The sequence below is a fragment of the Phyllostomus discolor genome, chromosome 13 (assembly GCF_004126475.2).
Source record: "Phyllostomus discolor isolate MPI-MPIP mPhyDis1 chromosome 13, mPhyDis1.pri.v3, whole genome shotgun sequence".
NCBI lineage: Eukaryota > Metazoa > Chordata > Mammalia > Chiroptera > Phyllostomidae > Phyllostomus > Phyllostomus discolor.
The window spans coordinates 67,784,933-67,804,849 of NC_040915.2; the positions used below are offsets into that span (position 1 = coordinate 67,784,933).

General features: G+C 39.2%; 1 protein-coding gene across 4 annotated transcripts in view; it reads right to left on the reverse strand.

Moving 5' to 3' along the window:
* The window catches only part of ZBTB44 (zinc finger and BTB domain containing 44), a 55,882-nt gene extending 37,228 nt beyond the window's left edge, over positions 1-18,654 (reverse strand). The window contains exon 1 of one of the 4 annotated variants that reach the window (XM_036014293.1): positions 18,140-18,654. The gene's annotated coding sequence lies outside the window, so the exon portion shown is untranslated. The remainder of the gene's footprint in view (positions 1-18,139) is intronic. The other 3 variants (XM_028527339.2, XM_028527340.2, XM_036014294.1) reach the window with 3 other exon arrangements.
* Between the last annotated feature and the right edge of the window lie 1,263 nt (positions 18,655-19,917).

The window sequence follows — 19,917 nt, forward strand, 5'->3', positions numbered from 1 at the left end:
CTTGGAACACATTCCTTTGTTTCCTCATAATGCTTGTCTATATCTGTAGCTATGCATTAGGTGAGATAGCTACCTCTCCCAGTCTTTAAGGAGTGGACTTGTTTAACCTTGCCCTAACTCTAGATTATCTCTGGGATGTTTCTGATTGTCTAAGCAGCCTGATTTTTTGTTCTTCTTTTTAACATTTTTATGCTTATCCCAAGGATATGCTTATTGATTTTAGAGAGAGGAAAGGGAAGGAAAAAGAGACAGAAACATCAATGTGAGAGAGAAACATCGATCAGATGCCTCTCGTACATGCCCCGACCACGGACCTAAGCCATAACCTAGGCATGTGCTCTGACTGGGCATGGAACTGGTGATCTTCTGGTTTACAGGATGATACTCCAACCAACTGAGCCACACTGGCCAGGGCTGATTTATTCTTGATAGGTCCCAGTTGTCAATGTTGTGTCAAACTCTATCAGTGTTCCAAAGGGAGGGATCTCAGTTAGCAGTGAGTTTCAGGCTCAGTGGAAGTCAAATTCTCAGGCATCAGCTTTTAAAAGTATGCACGTTTATATGGTCCTGAGACTACAGTCATAATCCCTGCTGGTCTCCAGACCAGAGTATTTGAAAGGGTCCTTGCAACAGTTGCAGACATTGAGGTTCCAGACAAGTGTATAAGCTCCTTTTGGGGAAGTTCTGGTAAGCTGCTGCACAGCCACCAGAGAGCACAAAGACAGTGCCCTCCAGTGTACTCTCCCTGAGAGGTCCTCTGTAACCACTAGATGTGTGGTGGACCTGAAGCCTGCCCCTCAGGCAGAAGCTCTAGAACAAACAGGTTTTTTCACAGGTAGACTGGGGCTGTCTCTTAGTCTGTGCTCTGTGCCATACCCTGGTGTAGTAGCTTGCCGACAACTGCCTCTCTGATTGGTTCAGTACCACGGGGCCCAGCAATGAGACCCCACTAGCCACCAGAGACAGGTGCACAAGGGGCCTCCCCTGTGTTAACTGTGTGCACCCAATAACTGCACAGGCTCAATGGAGAGCCCAGAGCCTGGGCAAACCTGCAGGCCCTAGCAAGAGAGAAGTTCAAAAACATAACCCACCAGTGTCAGTGTTAACAACGTGGAATGAGCACCGAAATGGTGCCCACTGGCATCTTCATCCCTAGACAAAGACCCAACAGACCTCTCTGCCTCTAGGGATGCTCTAAGAGTAGCTAATGAATCTCCTTTACTCAGGTTCTAGACATTTTTCAAACTGCTGCTTTTGTGCTGGGTCCCGGGATAAGGGATTTGAACATTAGCCCCTTAATAGCGGACTTTCCATTCCCCACAGCCTTGTGGCTGTGTCCTGGATGTAAGCCCTGTTGGTTTCCAAAGCCAGACATTTTGAGGACATTTTTCTGGTGCAGGTTCCGAGAATTAGTGTACCTGATGTGGGACACAAGCCTCTCACTCCTCACGGAGAAGCTCTCAGTTTCTGAGATCCTTCCCAACTGTGGGCCACCATGATGGGGCTGAGTTTTTGTGAGGTCACATCTCTGCCCCTCCTATTAGTCTTCACATGGTCCTTTTATCCTTTTTTTGTGGAGGAGCTGTTTAGCTAGTTTTTAAGTCTCTTACAGAGGGAGCTGATCCACATGTAGCTCTATACTTGGTATGTCCAATGGAAGAAGTGAGTTCAGAATCTTCCTATTCTGCCATATTGAGTCCATTCAGTGAATATTTTCTAATGTATCATTTTAATTTTTTAAACAATTTTTCCACTTATTAAAATTCTTTTCAGTGGTTACTCAAGATATTATCAAATAAACCATAACTTATCAGAATCAGCTTCTGATTTTGTACTAGCTTAATGTTAGTGATATATAGAAACATTACTTCTATAAAGCTTTATCCCTCCACCCTTTTAGTATTATACACATTATATATATTAATGTTACAAGCACAGTAATGCATTATTATGATTACCTCTTTACCTCCTGTAATCATTTATGTAGCCCAATATAGCTTTGCTCCCACCTACTGTATTTGTGGGGTTATTGGCCAATATACCACACGCAACATGTCTTTATGTAACATGCCCAATATACATTTATGCACATTTTACAACTTGCTTTTCTTTTTTTTTAAGAGGGAGGGAAAAGGAAGGAGAAAGAAAGGGAGTTAGAAACATTGATGGGCTGCCTCTCACACGCGCTGTGACCAGGGATCAAACTGGTGACCTTTCACTTTGAGGTAAAACACCAACCAACTTAACCATGCCAACCAGGGCATAAGTTGCTTTTCAAAAAGTTACAAGGAGAAGAAAAAATTTATTTCTACTCTTTTGTATAATTATGTATTTTCTTACACCAGTGTTCTTTTGTGCATGTATGAATCTGAATTACCATCTTAAAAGCTTCTTTTAAGCTGCTAGCAAAAATTAATTTTTTTGTTTACTGGTGAAAATTTTGCTTTCATTTTAGAAAGATAGTACATGATTCTGGATTGACAGTTTTTTTTCTTTATTTTTTACTGTTTACCCTATCACAGCCATTCCTACTTTTCCCCCCTTAGCCCCCACCCCACCTCAAGCCATCACCACACTATTGTTCCTGTCCATGGGTCATGCATGTATGTTCTTTCGCTAATCCCTTCACCTTCTTTCTTCCAGTGCCTCCCTACCCCCTGACAACTGCCAGTCTGTTCCATGTATTTATGCCTCTGTTTCTGTTTTCTTCATCAGTTTATTTTATTCATTAAATTCCACGTAAGGGAGATCATATTGTATTTGTCTTTTCCTGCTTGGCTTATTTCACTTAGCATAATACTCTCCAGATCCATCTACACTGTAGCAAAAGGTAAGACTTCCTTCCTTTTTTACTGTCACATAACATTTCATTGTGTAAATGTACCACAGCTTTTTTATCCACTCATCTACTGATGGGCACTTGGGCTGTTTCCAGGTCTTGGCTATTGTAAATAATACTGCTATGAATATAGGGGTGCATATATTTTTTTGAATTGGTGTTTTGGGAGACAGTTTTTCTTCGAACACTTTGAATGTTATACCACTGCTCTTCGGCCCCCCCTATTTCTAATAGGAATTTAGCTGTTAATCTATGGTGGGCGGGGGAGGGTGGTCCATTATAAGTGATGAGTTATTTTTCTTTTGCTGCTTTCAAGATATTTCTCCTTGCCCTGGCTGGTGTGGCTCAGTGGATTGAGCACTGGACTGCAAAGCCAAGGGTCACTAGTTTGATTCCTGGTCAGGGTATATGCCTGGGTTGTGGGCAGGGTCCCTGGTGGGGTGCATGGGAGAGGCAGCCACACATTGATGTTTTTTCCCCCTCTCTTCTCCTTCCCTTCCCCTTTCTCTAAAAATGAATAAGTAAAATCTTAAAAAAAAAAAAGGATATTTGTCTTTAACTTTCAACTTTTTACTATGATACATATGCCTATAGATTTCTTTTCAATTTTCTTACTTGGAGTTCATAGAGCTCCCTGGGTGCACAGGTTATTATTTCTTCAAGAAATTTAGCATGGTTCCTGACATTATTTCTTCTAATTTTTTTTCTACTCCTATCTCTCCTTTTCCTAGTACTCCCATTACACATATATTGGTGTTCTGGATAGTATTCCACATTATTTTTTAGACTCTATTCATGTTTCTTTTGATCCTTCCCCTCTGTTCTTTGGTTTGCTTAATCTCTAATGAGCTATCAAGTCTGCTAAATCTTTCCTCTGCCAGGCCCAATGTACTGTCACATCCTTCTAGTGGATTTTTTATAATTTCTGTTATTGTACTTTTCAACTATAGAATTTCCATTTGGTTCTTTTTCACAATTTCTATTTATTATTGTTATTATCTCTATTATGTAAAATTGTCATATACCATCCTTTGCTGATCAGCTTTCCTTTGATTCTGTGAACATACTTATAGTGGCTATTTTGAAATCTTTGTTGTTGTTGTTGTTAAACCTGTCATCTGGTCTGTCTCACAAAGGCAATTTTTGTGTTGCCTGCCTTTTTTCTTGTGTACAGGCCATACTTTCTTGCTTCTCTGCATGTTTCATCATTTTTTGTGGGAAACTGGACATACTGATACTATAGTGTAGCAACTCCAGTTATTGTCAAGCACGCCCACTTCCTGATATTTGCTATTGATGTATGCTAGCTCATTTCTCAGTGACCAGCTGGACCAATTTAGATGAGGTCTGTTCTGCAATCCTAGTCCCCAGAATGTTAAGCCTTTTATGTTGTTCCTCAGAGAGGTGAATCTTTGGGATGTCCAGTTACCCTGGATCTACAGTGATATGATAGGGCTTTCTTCCTCTTTCCTTAACACACTCAGATGTTGAAATCCACTAACTGCTCCTTTGTTTTTTAACAATGCTCTAGGACATGAATTGTTCCACAAATTAATCAAATTGTGGCTCCTTTGAAGGGCTAGTTTCTGAGAACCCTGTTTGATATTTGTTTTGACAACAGGAGCTCTCTCCTCAGCTGTCTTAATCTCTACTTCTCCCTGTATACTGGCCAGCATATAGTCGAGGCTACATATTTATGAAATCCTCAATTTTCTCCCAACTGCCTTTCAACACAACTGCTACTATTCTTGAGAGTACCAGTCTTTGAAAATATAGACAACTATTGAAAAACACTGTTTTGATAGTACTATACTAAGTGTCTCCAGAGGAACCATATGTCAGACGGTGAGGTATGACTTTGGGAAAGATAGTTTTCATTCTCTTATACTGTAGACATTACTATTCATGGCCTGAACACTATCTTAGAGGTGAAAGAAATAAAGGATGGATAAAAAGACTGGAAAGTGGCATTCCCTTCTTCCTCCCCCCCGACCCCCAAATGACACACCCCCTACGCAGAAACAGAATGAAGGAATTTGAACTTTGAAGCTGGAAGGGGTAATGGGAGATTATTTCATAGTTTAAGTTTGTTCAACAAACATTTACAGGTGCTAGATACAGTGCTCAAGAGCCTAGAAAGGTTAACTGAGTCAGTAACTTCAATCTATTCAGACTAGTAATCAGCTATCTAGAAAGCGAGAAACTGCTTTTATTTTTATTTTTAAAAAGATTTTATTTATTTGTAGAGAGACCAGAAGGGAGAAAGAGAGGAAGAGAAACACCAATGGGTCATTGTCTCTCATATGCCCCCCACTGGGGACCTGGCCTGCAACCCAGGCATGTGCCCTGACCGGGAATCAAACAAGCAACCCTTTGGTTTGCAGACCGATGCTCAATCCACTGAGCTACACCAGCTAGGGCATAAACTGCTTTTATACAAGTAAAAATAAACATCCTGGGATGGGAAAAGTTATGACCTGTGATAGTAAATTGTCAAACTGATAGAAAGTTAGGGAAATTCTGTAACAAAATGATGTTTAAAAAAAATTGCTATTGGGCCAGAATTTTAAAAGCTGAGTCTTAGTTACAGTATTTGCTGCAAAAGAACCCTACACCACAAGGGAGTAGCATACTGCATATCACTAAGTGAGGAAAAGATCAAAATTCAAAGTATAGCGTCTACTGAATGCATATCACACTTATACCATCATAAATAAAAAATTTTTAAGTCAGTCATGTAAGTCAGGGTCTGTCTGTATATGAAAAATGCCCAGTGCCTAATATATAGTATACATACAAGAATATGACACAGTACTGAGTAATAGATGAAATACGCTTATTGATAGATCTCTGACTCTTATCACCTCTAGTTGAATTCATCTCGATTCTCTAAATCCATCATCCTTCCCAAACTTTAATTCTGTGCCTCTAATGATTAGCTAGAGGGCTAGACAACTCCATCTGGATGTATTTGCTCTCTTTCAAATTCACCATCGGAAAATAAACTCAGATTCTTTCTTTACCAACTAATACCCCACCATAAAATTTCTAATTCTGTTAATGGCTTTTGACTGCCCAGTTACCCAGAGCTTAAAACCTGGTACTCATTTTGGATTTAGCACTTCCCACCTTCTTTCAAAATCTGAAAATCTTCCCTCACAGGCTCTTTCTTCCCAGGCAAATTTAGAAAAATTAGATATTTCCTTACTTATAAATATTTTCTGGTAAATCAGAGTTATTCTCTAGAGCAAGAGGGTTAATTATGTCCACTTCCAAGAGATGGTAATAATGGTCTTGCAGGGTCATTTAGTCGTTGCTTCCAAGTCTTCATTAGTTTGCTCTCTCTGAGCTTAGTTTTGAGATGATTATGCATATTATTGAACCCAGCATAATCAGTAAGCACAGAAATTGTAAGAACACTGAAAGTGTTAAATAGAAGTATGTAATTATGGCAAAAATAAAGTACAGAGCTAAATATATTAGTAAAGCGTGTGAGAGCATGCTGCTTTGTTGTGGGTATTTCAGAACATGAATCCTGCAACATATGAATATGTCACACATGCATCACTGTGATAATCAGCAAGTGACATGGAAAAATGGTGAAATGGATAACCTTTAGTATGTGGTTAGAGTAGCATCAACACTAGATGGCAAGATTTCAAACTCTTTAGTCTCAGGACCTCTGTATTCTTAAAATGTATTAAGATTCCAAACAGCTTTTGCTATGTCAACTACATCTACTAAGTTACCATATTATGAATTAAAATCTAGAAATGTAAAAATTGATTAAAAAATAAGCCCATAAGCCAGGTAAATATACCTGTTAACACATATATTTTTTGTATTTTTTTTTAAAAAACTGCATTTTCTAACATGATACATCACATAAACAAAATGAAAGATTAAAAATCATATGATCATATCAATGGATGCAGAAAAAGCATGACAAAATGCAGCACCCGCTTATGATAAAAACTCTCAGTAAAGTCGGAATAGAGGGGACATACCTCAACATAGTAAAAACCATGCATGACAAATCCACAGCTAACATCTATTCAGTGGGGAAACACTAAAACGGTTTCTGTTAAGATCAGGAACAAGAAAGGGATGTCCACTTTCACCACGTTATTCAACATAGTACTGGAAATCCTGGATACAGCAATCATATACTAAAGTACCAAATATTTTATATTTTGTTCTAAGAAAACATGTCACTCTGTTGTTAATCTAAGCAAGAACAAATATCTATATATTTTTTTCATGAAAGAAAACAAACTTTTTAGATGGACTCACACAAGTACTCATTTTTGAGAACATGCTTTAACTTACTCTGAACACTAATAAAAGTGTATGCAATCTTTACTTGATGACGGTTTATTTCCCAAGGGTCTTCCTTAAGTGTTTATTAAGTTTTCAGGAAGAATTCCAAATGGATTATTGTATCTGACTTATTAAAAAGATAATTTAGTTTTATAACCAGCTAGTTTCTAATCAAATAAACATTTCAACCAGTTTACTATGTAAAGAAGTTCTTTCTAGTTTAGAGCTCTAAGAAAGACTGAAATCTACCTGGAGTTAAACAATAACTCAATAAAACTAATTACATTAAACTGTTACACTTTCCCCTCACTGCTGGTAGCTATAGTCATGCTGATGGTCAACTTCTATATCAAGGGAAGATAAGTTATTATTAAGTTATTGGAAATTATTAACTCCCAAAGTGTCTTTATGTCTTCTGGACTCACAATTCTGAGAAAAAGATTTTTAAAATCCAGTTATAAATGAGGAAACACAAGGTTAAATTAACTTGCCACTGTCCCATAAATAATGAAATCTCGAGCTGAACAGAGGTCTAAGAATTTCAAATTACAGTCCCTTCTCCCACTCTATCATGATCCGGCCATTTTTAAGAATTCAATCATAGTACTTAAGGGATATCAGCTATTGACATCAAATCATTATTCATAGAAAGAAAACTTCAAGGGCTTTTATTTATTCACTCTTTTGGATCCCTAACATGACCACGTCAAATTCAAGTTAGTTTTAGTCAAACGGCATTTAAAGAAGTCCTTTGTCCCGAAGGAGTTTTTAAGTGTTCACACCTAGTACTGAAGAGCTCCACTGCGTATATTTCAAGTATGTACACACACATATACAGGGGCTTTACACGACATGCCTTTGCACTGTTGTCGAACTGCAATGTGTCTTGGTATGGACTGAACTGTGTTCTCCCCAAAAGATAGGCCGAAGTCCCAATCCCCAGCACCTGAAGATGTTACTTATTTGGAGACAGGCTACTTTACTAAGGTAATCAAGTTAAACTGAGATAATGTAGGCTATCCTTACATAAAGGGAAAATTTGGAGACAGGCTTGCACACAGGGAGAACATCACTGGAAGACTGGAGTTCTGCTGCCACGAGCCTAGGCGCTCTGAGAAGCAAGCAAAGAAACCTGTAACAGACCCTTCTTCCCTCAAGGTTCCTTCCCTTGTAAGGAACCAACCCTGCCAACACCTTGATTTCTTCCACAACTGCGACACAAGCAATTTCTCTTTCATCCACCCAGTTTGTGGTAATTTGTCATAGCAGACCTAGCAAACTAACACCGGTTTGCTTTTCAAAGTAATGCAAACTGTAAAACTTTAAAATTTTAATGGACTAAACATTTCAACCAGAAGGCAGAGACTGACATTAAAAAAGCAATTATATGATCTTTATAAGAAACTCCCTTTAAATAAAAAGACACAGGTATTTTAGAAGACACACCATACAAACAATAAGTAAAAGAAAGCTAGTGCTGGTTATTTTTAATATCAGATAAAGTAGACTTCAAGCCAAAAAACAGTACCAGAAACATGCAGGTGTATAACAATAAAAAATGTACATGTGCCTAACAGCAAAGCCTCGAAATACAAGAAGCAAAACACTGACAGCATGAAGGAAAAGGACAATCTAATATAATAAGCTGGAAATTTTAATGCTCCTCTCACTAATTGATAGAACTGGGCACAGGGAAAACAAATCAGTATAATCAATACACCTGGACAAAAGAAAAAAAAATCAGCAATGACTTAAAAGATCTGAACAATCCTGTCAACCATCTTGACCTAACTGATATTTATATTGCAGAATACGTATTCCTTTCAAGTGCAACATGGTATGTTCACCAGACAGACCATATTCTGGGCCCTAAGACAAATCTTAACAAATTTTAAAGGAATGAATATATACAGAGTACATTGTCCCATAACAAAAAGAGTTAGAAATTAATGAGTAATCAAGGAAACTCCAAATATTAAAAACAAAATACACTTAGAAATAATCCACAGGTTGATGAAGGAATCAAGATATTAAAAAGTACTTTTAACTGAGCTGTACTGCAAAAACAACATTATCAAAATTTGTGGAATGCAGCTAAAGCAATGCTTAAGAATAAAATTTGTATTTCTGTGAATAAATGGAAAGGTCTAAAAATCAATTGTCTACCACCACACACCCTACCCCCTCTCACTGGTAAGGATGGCTACCAAAAAAAAAAAAAAAAAAAAGAGAGAGAGAGAGAGAGAGAGAGAGAAAATAACAAGTGTTAGCAAGGGTGTGGAGAAATGAAACCCTGTGCACTATTAATGGGAATATAAATGTAAGAAACTAGAGAACAGTGTGCTGGTTCCTTACAAAATTAAAAATAGAACTGCCACGATCCAGCAATTCTACTTCTGGGTATATGTACTGAAGGACTGAAAGTACACATGTGAACATCCATTTGTATATAAATGTTCATAGGAGCATTACTCACAATAGCAACTGACAGATAAATGGATAAACAAAATGTGGTATATACACCATACGATGGAATATTATTTAGCTTTAAAAAGTAAATTCTGATATGCATTGTGATATGAATGAATCTTGAAAACATTATGATGAGTAACACAAGCCCGTCACAGAAACGCAAATATTGTCTGATCCCAGTTATATAACACTTCCAGGGGAATCAAATTCAAAGGGACAGAAAGTGGAAGGGTGGCTGCCACTCACTGGGAGGAAAGGGACATGATTATTGATTAATGGGCACAGTACAGTTTTGCAAGATGAAAACAATTCTGGAGATGGATGGCAGTGATAGTTGCCTAACAAAGTGAATGTACTTTATGCCAATAAATTGTATAGTTAAAAATCGTTCAGGTGGTAAAATTTTAATGTGTATTTCACTACAATTAAAAAATAAATGTCCTGGCTGGGTGGGTCCGTTGGTTGGAAAACTGCCCCACACACCAAAAGGCTGCAGGTTCAGTCTCTGGTCAGGATGTGTACAGGAGGCAACCAATTGATGTCTCTGTCTGTTTCTTAATCAATAAGCATATCCTCTGGTGAGGATTAAAAAAAAAAAAAAAAATCAATGGTCCAATCCACCTCCTGTTTTTACAAATAAAGTTTTATTGGAACAACAGCAACAAAAAAAATCAGTGGCCTACTCTTAAGAAACCACGAAAACCAGCAGAGAAACCCAAAATAAATAGAACAAAAACCTGTTTCTCTCAAGAAATAAGCAAAGTTGATAAACCCTTAGCTAAACTAATCAAGGAAAAGAAGAAGGGGTAAAAATGGGGCTGGGGATCAGCAAAAGGAAAACCTGAGAAAGAGATACACAGAATGACCAGGATGGTAGAGTGTTCTAAAAACCAGAGGGGTAGAGCATTTCAAGGAGTGGTTGACAGGGTCAAATGCTACTGAAAGGTCATATAAAATAGAGCAAAGCCTATTTAATTTAGCCACAGGAGTCACTGGTGACTTTGTAATATAGCATATAAGGAAAGAGTAAGAGAGTTACATGTTAGATTGCAACAGACAAAGGTAAAGAATATACAGAAATGAGGAAGTGAAAATTTTGAGTATAGATGATTTAGTCTCAAGAAGTTTGGTTCTAAAGATAGAGCAAAGGGTTAACTGGAGGGAAATAAGGACTCAGTAGAGAATATTGGTATTTTTATAAAATGGGGGGGGGCTACTAGACGATTTTCCCAACCTCAGATTTTTTTACATTGTGGTAAAATAAATATACAGAGAATGTTTTGATTGTTGCTGGAAAAAGATTCAGAGAAGGAGGGAAAGTTAAAATACAAGAACAGGTGATAACAGGTAACATAACTTCTCTGGGTAGGTAGAAAGGACTAGATTCAGTGCATGGGTGAAAGAACCAGCCTTAACAGGAGACCCACCAATAGGAAAAAGAGGAAAGGAAAGATGGGGTTACAGTGAGGTTTATAGATGGGTGGTAAGAAGCAACACAAGTTCTTGTCTGATAGTTTTGGCTTTTCTCTTCGAAGTTATAGGTAAAGGCAGATTGTTGCAAAGAGAGGAGACACAAGAGAATTTTGAGGAAAACCAAACATGAGAAATATGTGTGGAGAACATAAAAAGAATGGCCAGGAGCCACTGAAGAACCAATGAAATTGAAGACCACAAATTTGTAGTGGCAGTAATCCATGGTTTTTGGGTTCTATCTCAATAAACTGTCATAAAAATCAGTGTCTTTGAATCAGTTTCTAAAAAATTATAATAACTGTTAGTTAATAGTTAGTACTTAGACCTGGCTAAGTAGTTCAATTGGTTAGGGCATCATCTGGATACACCAAGGTTATAGGTTTGATCCCCAATCACAGCACATACAGGAATCAACCAATGGATGCATAAATAAGTGGGACAACAAATAGATGTTTCTCTCTCTTAAAAACATCAATAAAATAAATAGTATTTAATATGTACCAGGCATTTTTTTAAAGTACTTTTTTACATACTAAATAATTTAATTTTCATACAACCTTTTGAGATAGGTGTTACTTGGTATCTTTATTTTAGCAATAAGGAAAATGAAGTGCGGAGAAGTTAAGGAACTAACTCAAGGCTGCACAATTAGTAAGTATGAGCCAAGATCTGAACTCAGATGGTATGCTGAGTTATACTACCTGTCAAAGTAAAGCTAAGTAAACCTGGTTCAAGAAAATAGGGGTGAAAATGGTATTGGGTGGGCCAAAAAGCCAGAGAGACGCAATGATTCCTGTAAATAGAGATAATTCTCATCAAAAAGTACGGCCTGTATAGTTTTATGTGGCACACAAAAGGTACCAAAGATAAAAGAAACTGTCCTCATACAGTAATGGAAAGCCATAAAAAGGGAAATGGGCAGTAGTGGAAAATCCAAAGCAGAAAGGAAGAAAAGTAGAGAGCAATGAATAAAGTAAAACCCAGAGAGTCATCCTGTAGAAATGAGAAAAAGGCAGAAGTGGATGAAAACATATACACAATCAGTAAACACCAGTAAAAGAGAAAAATGAAATCAAGCAAAGTAAGTATGTTTGAGCCTCTGAAAATCCTTTCATTTTCTTTGTTTGGATCAAAGAATTTCCTAATTTTATCAAAGAACACAAATAAAATATTTAATAGCAGGTAGTATTATATATGCTTACTTAGTAAGAGTAGGCTAGGACCAAATACTTAGCAGGTTAATAACTGAGTTAAAGAGAAAATGACTTTAAAAAGGAATCATCTAAAGTTGCTTCAGAAGCCAGAAGGTAGCAGTTCCACAAAATACTCATTTCAGGGATTCACGATCTTGGTTGTATGCTATCCTGAGATGTTTGTAGTTATACTGAATACATGAAATACATGAAAAATTATCAAAACCAAACAAGTAACAAACCACGCCAACATAAATATACAATTTAATACCTGTAGAAGGATAGCAACATAGAATATTAAAGTTGCAAACTAATTGGGTATCAAACATTTGTAATTTTAAGATATTTTTAAAGCTGTAAAGAAAAGTATTAAAATAGAAGTGCATTGAATGTGGAGAAAAGATGTTCTTCAAGAGTGAAATAAGTTTCATCCACTAGTTTTCACTCTTAAAAGATAGAATCATCACTGTGAAATATGACAATGATACAAGTCAGTGATTTATTCAAGGGTCAGTTATGTAAAAATGTGCTGGCTAAGGTCATCCTTGGCACTAATAATAACGTTAATGAAGAAATTAATGTAATACTCAATGTGCCCTTTAAGTAGGAATGTAATATAAATCTAATATATCTTTATATTTTTAAAGGCACACATACAATCATTATTTTAGGTCCTGTAAGAATCTAGAGATTTCCAGTTCACTGCCTAAAATGGGGAGAAGTATTTCTAATATAAAGAACAAAGAAAACCAATTATCACCTCAATAAATTTAATAATAAAAAAAGAACAAAGAAAAACTAGTGTAGCTTTTGGCTTAACAGGAGATAAATTTCAAGCGCTCGTTCCGAGGTACGTGAAAAACTATCTGTTTCAGTCATGAATGTGGTGGCATTTAAAGTAAAACCAGCCCTTAACACTTACGTAAAGAAAATGCTCAATAGCAGTCTACAAAATCCCAGCAAAGGACAGGGTGTGTGTATGTGTCCCACGTACATGCACAATATATGTTATATTTATTAAAATAGCTTAAAATTATCATTGGAAGGAACATAATTATTCAGGAACTCCCTAACTAATAAAGGAAGCTCCTTTACTTGATACTTGACCATTTTCAGTGATAAAACATTTTTATCCTTTTCTAGGCCAGGAAGATTTACCAAAAGTTTAAAAGTCTAGTGTAAACATAAAGGATATAGCATGTTACTGGTTTTTATACAACTGTCGATAATGTTTTATAATAAAAACATATTTTTAATCACTCTAATTTTACCACAAAAATTTTAGATACAGCAAATTTAAAGAATTTTATAGGTTAATGCCTAAATAGCCAAACCTAGATTCTACGAATAACGTTCAACTATACTTGTTTTATCACATATTTATCCATCCATCAATCCATCTTGATTTTTGACATTCTTACTTTTCAAATGTCCATTAAAATGCTACATAAATGCAGTTTCTGAAGCAAGGTCTGATAGAGACAGGACAAGCATGTGGGGCTCTTGGCAGGCGATCTTGTGGCTATAGAACAAAAATGAGTCATGTAGTTTAACTCATGGTGAATGAAAATACACTCACTTTTATGATGTGTTATATTTAGTTGTGAGCTGTAGCAAAGTAGTGAAGCGCTAACTCTGAAGACCAAGAGACTTGGGTTTGAAACCTGTATATTGAGCATGCTCTTACTGGCTAAGTAAGATACTAGCAGCAATACCAATAGGTTCATGTGAGATATAAATGAGATGACGTATAAAATGTTTAACATAGTGTTGGCTTTTTGAAAGGGCTCACGTTAGTAATTATCATCATCACTGTATTTAGCCCATTTAACCTACCACAAAGGGTCTAGCTGTTCTGTAGTTATATGCACCTACGCTACTGTTTGTGGCCTTTTTTTCATCATCTATGCATTCTACTAATCTTAAGTAGTCTATTTTTACTAAGGGTCTAGCTGTTCTGTAGTTACATGCACCTACGCTACTGTTTGTGGCCTTTTTTTTCATCATCTATGCGTTCTACTAATCTTAAGTAGTCTATTTTTACTAAGATTAAAGACAATAAGGGTGAATGGGTCCAAAGCACAAGCCCTCTCCATTTTCCCACTGGATTTCCTGAAGGAAATAGATGTCCTTTCTCTCACCAAAAGCAGCAGTAGTATACATTAAAACAGACATCTTTTGCTTTTCAGCACTGGGTCACAGGCAGCCGATAAACTGCCTAATTGTCCTGTCTACCTTTCCAGACAACCACTGCTCTCTCTTAAACTCTCACTTGAAGACATAAATATAATTTCTATCAAATTTTGCCCAATCCAAACAAAATGTGCTAACTTCACTGATCACGTGTCCAAGTACCTTTTATATCCGCAGACAGCATATGTATATCAGTTTTGTGTGGTATAAGCAACACAGATTCATAAAACTTCTACCAACTACATACCTCTTTAAAGACATGATTTTCAAGAAAAACTTCAGTCTATTCTACTCACCTCAACAGTTAGTCTTAGTGCTTTTTCTTTGCCAGAGGAATCAGAATCTAACTGTGAATTTTAAAGTAGTGCTCTTATAATGCTTCAAGTAAGGAACATATTTTGTCCAGTGCTAATCTTTCTGCAGTTAAGATATATGAGAATATGTTAGCTTTTAAAAGGTATGGCAAATGTAAAGAATATTTCATTTTACAACCTAATTTGGGTGAGGCTTCTTTAGGTATACTTTTACAACATTTTTGAACTGTTGACTTTTGAACCATGTATGTATTTTACATATTAAAAAATAAAATTAAAAAATAAAACCCTAAAATAAAAAATGTAACCAATGAACTATATCAAACTGGTAGCATAACCAAACAGAGAAAAGTATTTTCAAGTGACTTCTGAACACAGTAAATACATACTTCTTGTAATAATTCTAAGGACAAAAATGAAAAAAAAAAAAAAACCCCTTAAACTTTACTTAGAAGTTTATTGGTAATAATAATATTGGTTATGGTAATTTTGAAATGATTTTATGTGTACACAGTAGGATAAGGCAAGTGTGTTGATTTTATTAAGCACCAAGATTTTTGTCTAAGACAAAAAGAGACAACTGTAGAATCACAGAAGTTAAGGAAATGTCTGCGATGTTAAATTTGAATTGGATACATCACTATGAATTTATGATTATGCAAGCGAGTAAAACATCAATTTTAGTTCTTTCCCCTGAAAGGATCTAAAAACAATGACACACCAGTAGCAATGAATATGCCAAACACCCAGATGTGGGTTTCTATATACCATTTCTCACTAAAAAAGAACCAAGACTCCTTAGATAAATAGCCCATTCCAGATCTAGGATAAAGAAATGAACAAGGCAAGCCTGGGATACTTTGTGCCAAAAAGCACTCTAAGGGTAATGGCAAGAATGAGTGTTAAAAAGACACAGGAGCCAGCTTGAGATGAGTCCTACTGTCCACACTTGGCACAATTTGATCACCAAAAAGAAAAATGACTGTAATGGTTACAAAAATAAATTAATTAATTAAATCATGAGCCTATAGTGGTATCTCATAAAAAAGAGGGAAAAAAATCTCACTTGCCACCATTGGGGGTGACTGTTTCCCCAGCTCTTTACTCTGAAACTTGGTAATGAAAGAGAAGAAATTAAACATTTGCTGTGTATTTCTAGGAGGAACTTTAGTTCGCCCCAGGTTAATGAAGAAACAAACTGTTTCTTACAGAAAACCTCCAGTAAAATAACTGGTATAGAGTCATTAACGGGTACTAAAATCACCACGCAAAAAAAAGTAGTCAGCAACAGGATATATGCTTGGTGTTAAAGTACTCCCACATCACATACAAATCACAAACAGGCAAGCTATACCTTTGTAACACTGTATCTCTGTAGTCACCACTTTAAGCAAGTGGTCACATTTAGCATAACTGATAGTGTGGCAAGCTGATATTGTGTACCTCCTCTATGATGAAATACAAGTACATAGCATCATCTATTAAATATTGTTGCCAAAGAAAAGTTTAACTTGAAGAGAATCAAGCTTTCCTTTAGACCTAACTTCCAGCAACAGGAAATTCAGAGGGATAGAGTCATAAATTAAATGATACTATGAGGAAACAGACAGATTCAGAATGTGGGAACATTCTATAAGATAATTCATTTGGTAAATTGTCAGAAAAAAAAGGAGATGGGTATTTTTAAAAAGGCATAATCACCAAACGCAGTACATGAATCTTGACTGAATACAGTGGGGAGGTGTGTGTGCATGGGGGGGGGGGGGGTTGTTCCCAAAGAGAGTCTGGAATACTAAGAGGAATTTACATATGTTGATCATTGGAATTGGTAGGAGACTGTGCTTATTTTTAGTAAATACATGATGAAATATTTGCATATCATGATGTTTGCAACTTGCTCTCAAATGGTAGCACACACAGACACATATGGAAAGGGAGAAGGGGGGCAAGATGACAAACTATTAATCACTGAATCTAGATAGTGGAATATTTGTTGTATTGTTTTCTTAACTCCCAAAGGACTGAAATTTTTCATAGTAAAGTTTAAAATAAAGTGTATCTGTACTGAGAGGTAAGGAAGAAAATACCTGTGCAATAGAATTATATCTGAGCACAAATATCACCTCTATTACTTAACTAGTTGTGTGGCCTAAGGTAAGTTACTTAGTATCACTTAAGTTTGTGTCTCCTCTATAAAACTCAAGTTAGAATTTAAACCGATACATTGTTTTTGAGAGTTAAATAAGATCACATATGCAAATGACTAGCAGCCCGTTGCATAAAATATGTAAATCTAGTTTTCATAATTAATGAGTGCAATCATCCTAAAGTACGTCACTACAGGAAAACATTCCTTTCATTATTTTCACATTCCACGATAAGAAACTACATTAGGTAAAATTAAATACCCACTGGCAGTCACGTGAAGTACGGGAGGAAATAAGGATTTACATAATATATTTTTAAATCCAATCGTTTCAACTGAAATCCTAGGCAACCATAGGAAAACCAAAACAATCTCTACCTATCCAAACTATTTGCCATCAAACTGTGAAGTGTGCTTCTGGTATTAGCCTACATCCGGATAAAACAGTAACGGAATAACTGGAAGTTAGAGGATTTTTTCCCCCCCGAGCGCAACCGATCCACTCAATTACCTACATACTGAAAAAAAAAAAAAAATGTTTGCCTTCATTTTTGTAAGTTCCAATGAAGTACATATTAGAGGGCTTTATTCTAAATTCTGGTTAAGACTCATGTAACTCACAAGGACGTAATTTCCTCCCATCGGTTCTAACGTACTTATTTATTTCACTCAGGTAACCCCTTTTTCCGGTTAGGCCGGCAGAGAACGACCAGATGCTGAGTGATCCTCAGGTAGAGCCGAGAAAGAGGTGATCGCATCTGTTCCCGTTTTAAGAAGTGCCATCCCTGCCTTCCCAGTCCCAGAGGCAGGGCAGCAGGGGACCGGAGGGAGACGCGGCCAGGTCCGGGCGCCCGGCCCGCCCAGGTGAGAGGAGGGAACACCTCAGCCTCCTCCGGTTAGGGTGTGGGCAAATGGGCGTGCAAGCGGCGTGCGGCGCCCCGGAAGACCGGGTAATTTCTCCTCAGCTGCGGGGCCCACGGCCAGCCTCCTCCCCGAAGGATTAAATGCCACCGAGGGGACTCTGTGGGGTGTCTCCCGAAGCAGATGGGGTGACCAGACCAGCCTTTCCTTTCGTCAGGCGCCCCGATGGGGGGCGCACAGTGCCCGCCCCTGGGCAGGAGCACCCCAGGAGGCAGGCGGCCAGCGGCAGCCGGCCACAGCCCCCCTCGGTGCCCCCCCTCCCCATTACCTGCGGGCGGTGGCGAGGACCGGAGGCCTGGCGCTGCTCCTCCTCCTCCTCCCCGCCAGGCTGAGGCAGCGAGGTGGCGGCGGCGGCGGCGACAGCCCGGGGGGAGGGGGCGGAGCGCGCGGCTCGCGGCCTCTCTCCTCCCCCGGGAGGCTGGAGGGACCCTATCTCGGGCCGCCGAGCCTAGGCCCGTGAACAGCCCGCGGCTGGGGCATGGCGGCACACAGAGGCAACGTGCCCGCGGGGCGGGAGAGTGCGAGGCAGCCGGAGGAAAGCGCCCGCGGCGCTCCGAGCAGCCCGAGGGGAGGAGCAAGGGGACGGCCGTTGGGGGCGGTTGGCCGAAGGCAGGCGCGGTTTAGGGAGCGCGGCGACGGCTCGCGTTTTCCTGGCTTGGGGGGAAGGGGAAGGGGAGTGAGGGGAGGGGAGGGGGAGGTTGGGAGGGAGCCGCCGCCGCGCGCGTGCGGGACGGCGCTGCCGCCGATGCCGCTCCGCTCACTCCTGCCTGTTTGGGGGCACTTTGTTTGTGTCCCACAATGCTCTACGCAGGCAGGGCTGGAAAGGGGAGGGGCGGGGGGCGGGGCGGGGCGAGCTTGGGGGTGGGGCGAACCGGGGGTGGGCGGAGACCAGCAATTTTGGCGCAAGCGCAGGAGGAGCGGTTCCCGGTCCACGGACTTGAGCTGTGGGGGACTTGTTCTGCTTACACTTTAGGGTTTCGACACTGTGTGCACCTTTGCGTAGGCTCACACACGCAGATTTACATTATACGCTGCAAAAGCTCTGGCTAGTTTGTCTTTCCTGTAGTTTTTCCCTCAGCCCACTTTCTGCTCGCATCACAGAAGCATTTCTGGGCATGGCTCACGCTTGCAGTTTTTCTTTCCCCTTTGAACTAAAAACGAAAGAAACTGTTTTCTCGAATGGCTTCTGTAGCGGGGCTGAAACCGGAACACCATAGACCATTTCAGTGAGCTGGTAATCTGCCCATACTTCACACTTGGAAACTGGTCTGCCAAGAGATGGCCCCCACAGAGGTGGGGGTTCCACTTTGCAGACAGCCGACCTGGCGGGGTACTCCGATTCTGTACCGCCTTTTGCATCTCTTGGCATCCTTTCAGTGCCCTGAGATTGCTCTAGCATTTCCCTGGGCGTCCTGGCAAGACGTGCTGTTCTGAAATGACTGGAGAAATCGAGTCCCAAGCCTGTCTCTTCCCCCAACACAGAACACTTAGAGCTGCTGCAAAACCCACGCCTATTCTTTCCACGACCTTCAATCTCACTTTTTATTACACCATCACTTTCCGGGCCTGTCCACAGGGACTGTGTGCGGGGCACTCCGAAGTGGCGGGTACTGCCTGGGGAGGTTTTAGAGTTCTAGGTCAATGGCAAATCATGTAGAGTTAGAACTCCCAGGACCCTAATTCTTGGCTTCCCCCGACCTGATAGGCACGTGCTCAGCATCAAAATCACGTGGTAAAGAGGGGACCTCACGGCAACAGGCGGAAGCACTCCCTGGCCCCGTGAACCCCACCTGCTCCTGGAGGCCCAGAGTGCCTCCGGCGCTCTGTATTTGCATACTTTATTTTCCCACGCTTCCAGCTTTTAAACAGAAAGACACCTCTTCAAAGTGCTTTGTGCAAGGTGAGCTGACTTCCACTTGGAAGAAAAGTGGATTTTTCGGGGTAACACCTTACATTAATCCTCTCCCTGAGACCCAAATGACTAAACACCCTAGCACCCTTATTCTAACAACTGAAATCACTTTCAAAATAAAGGTAATAAAAACG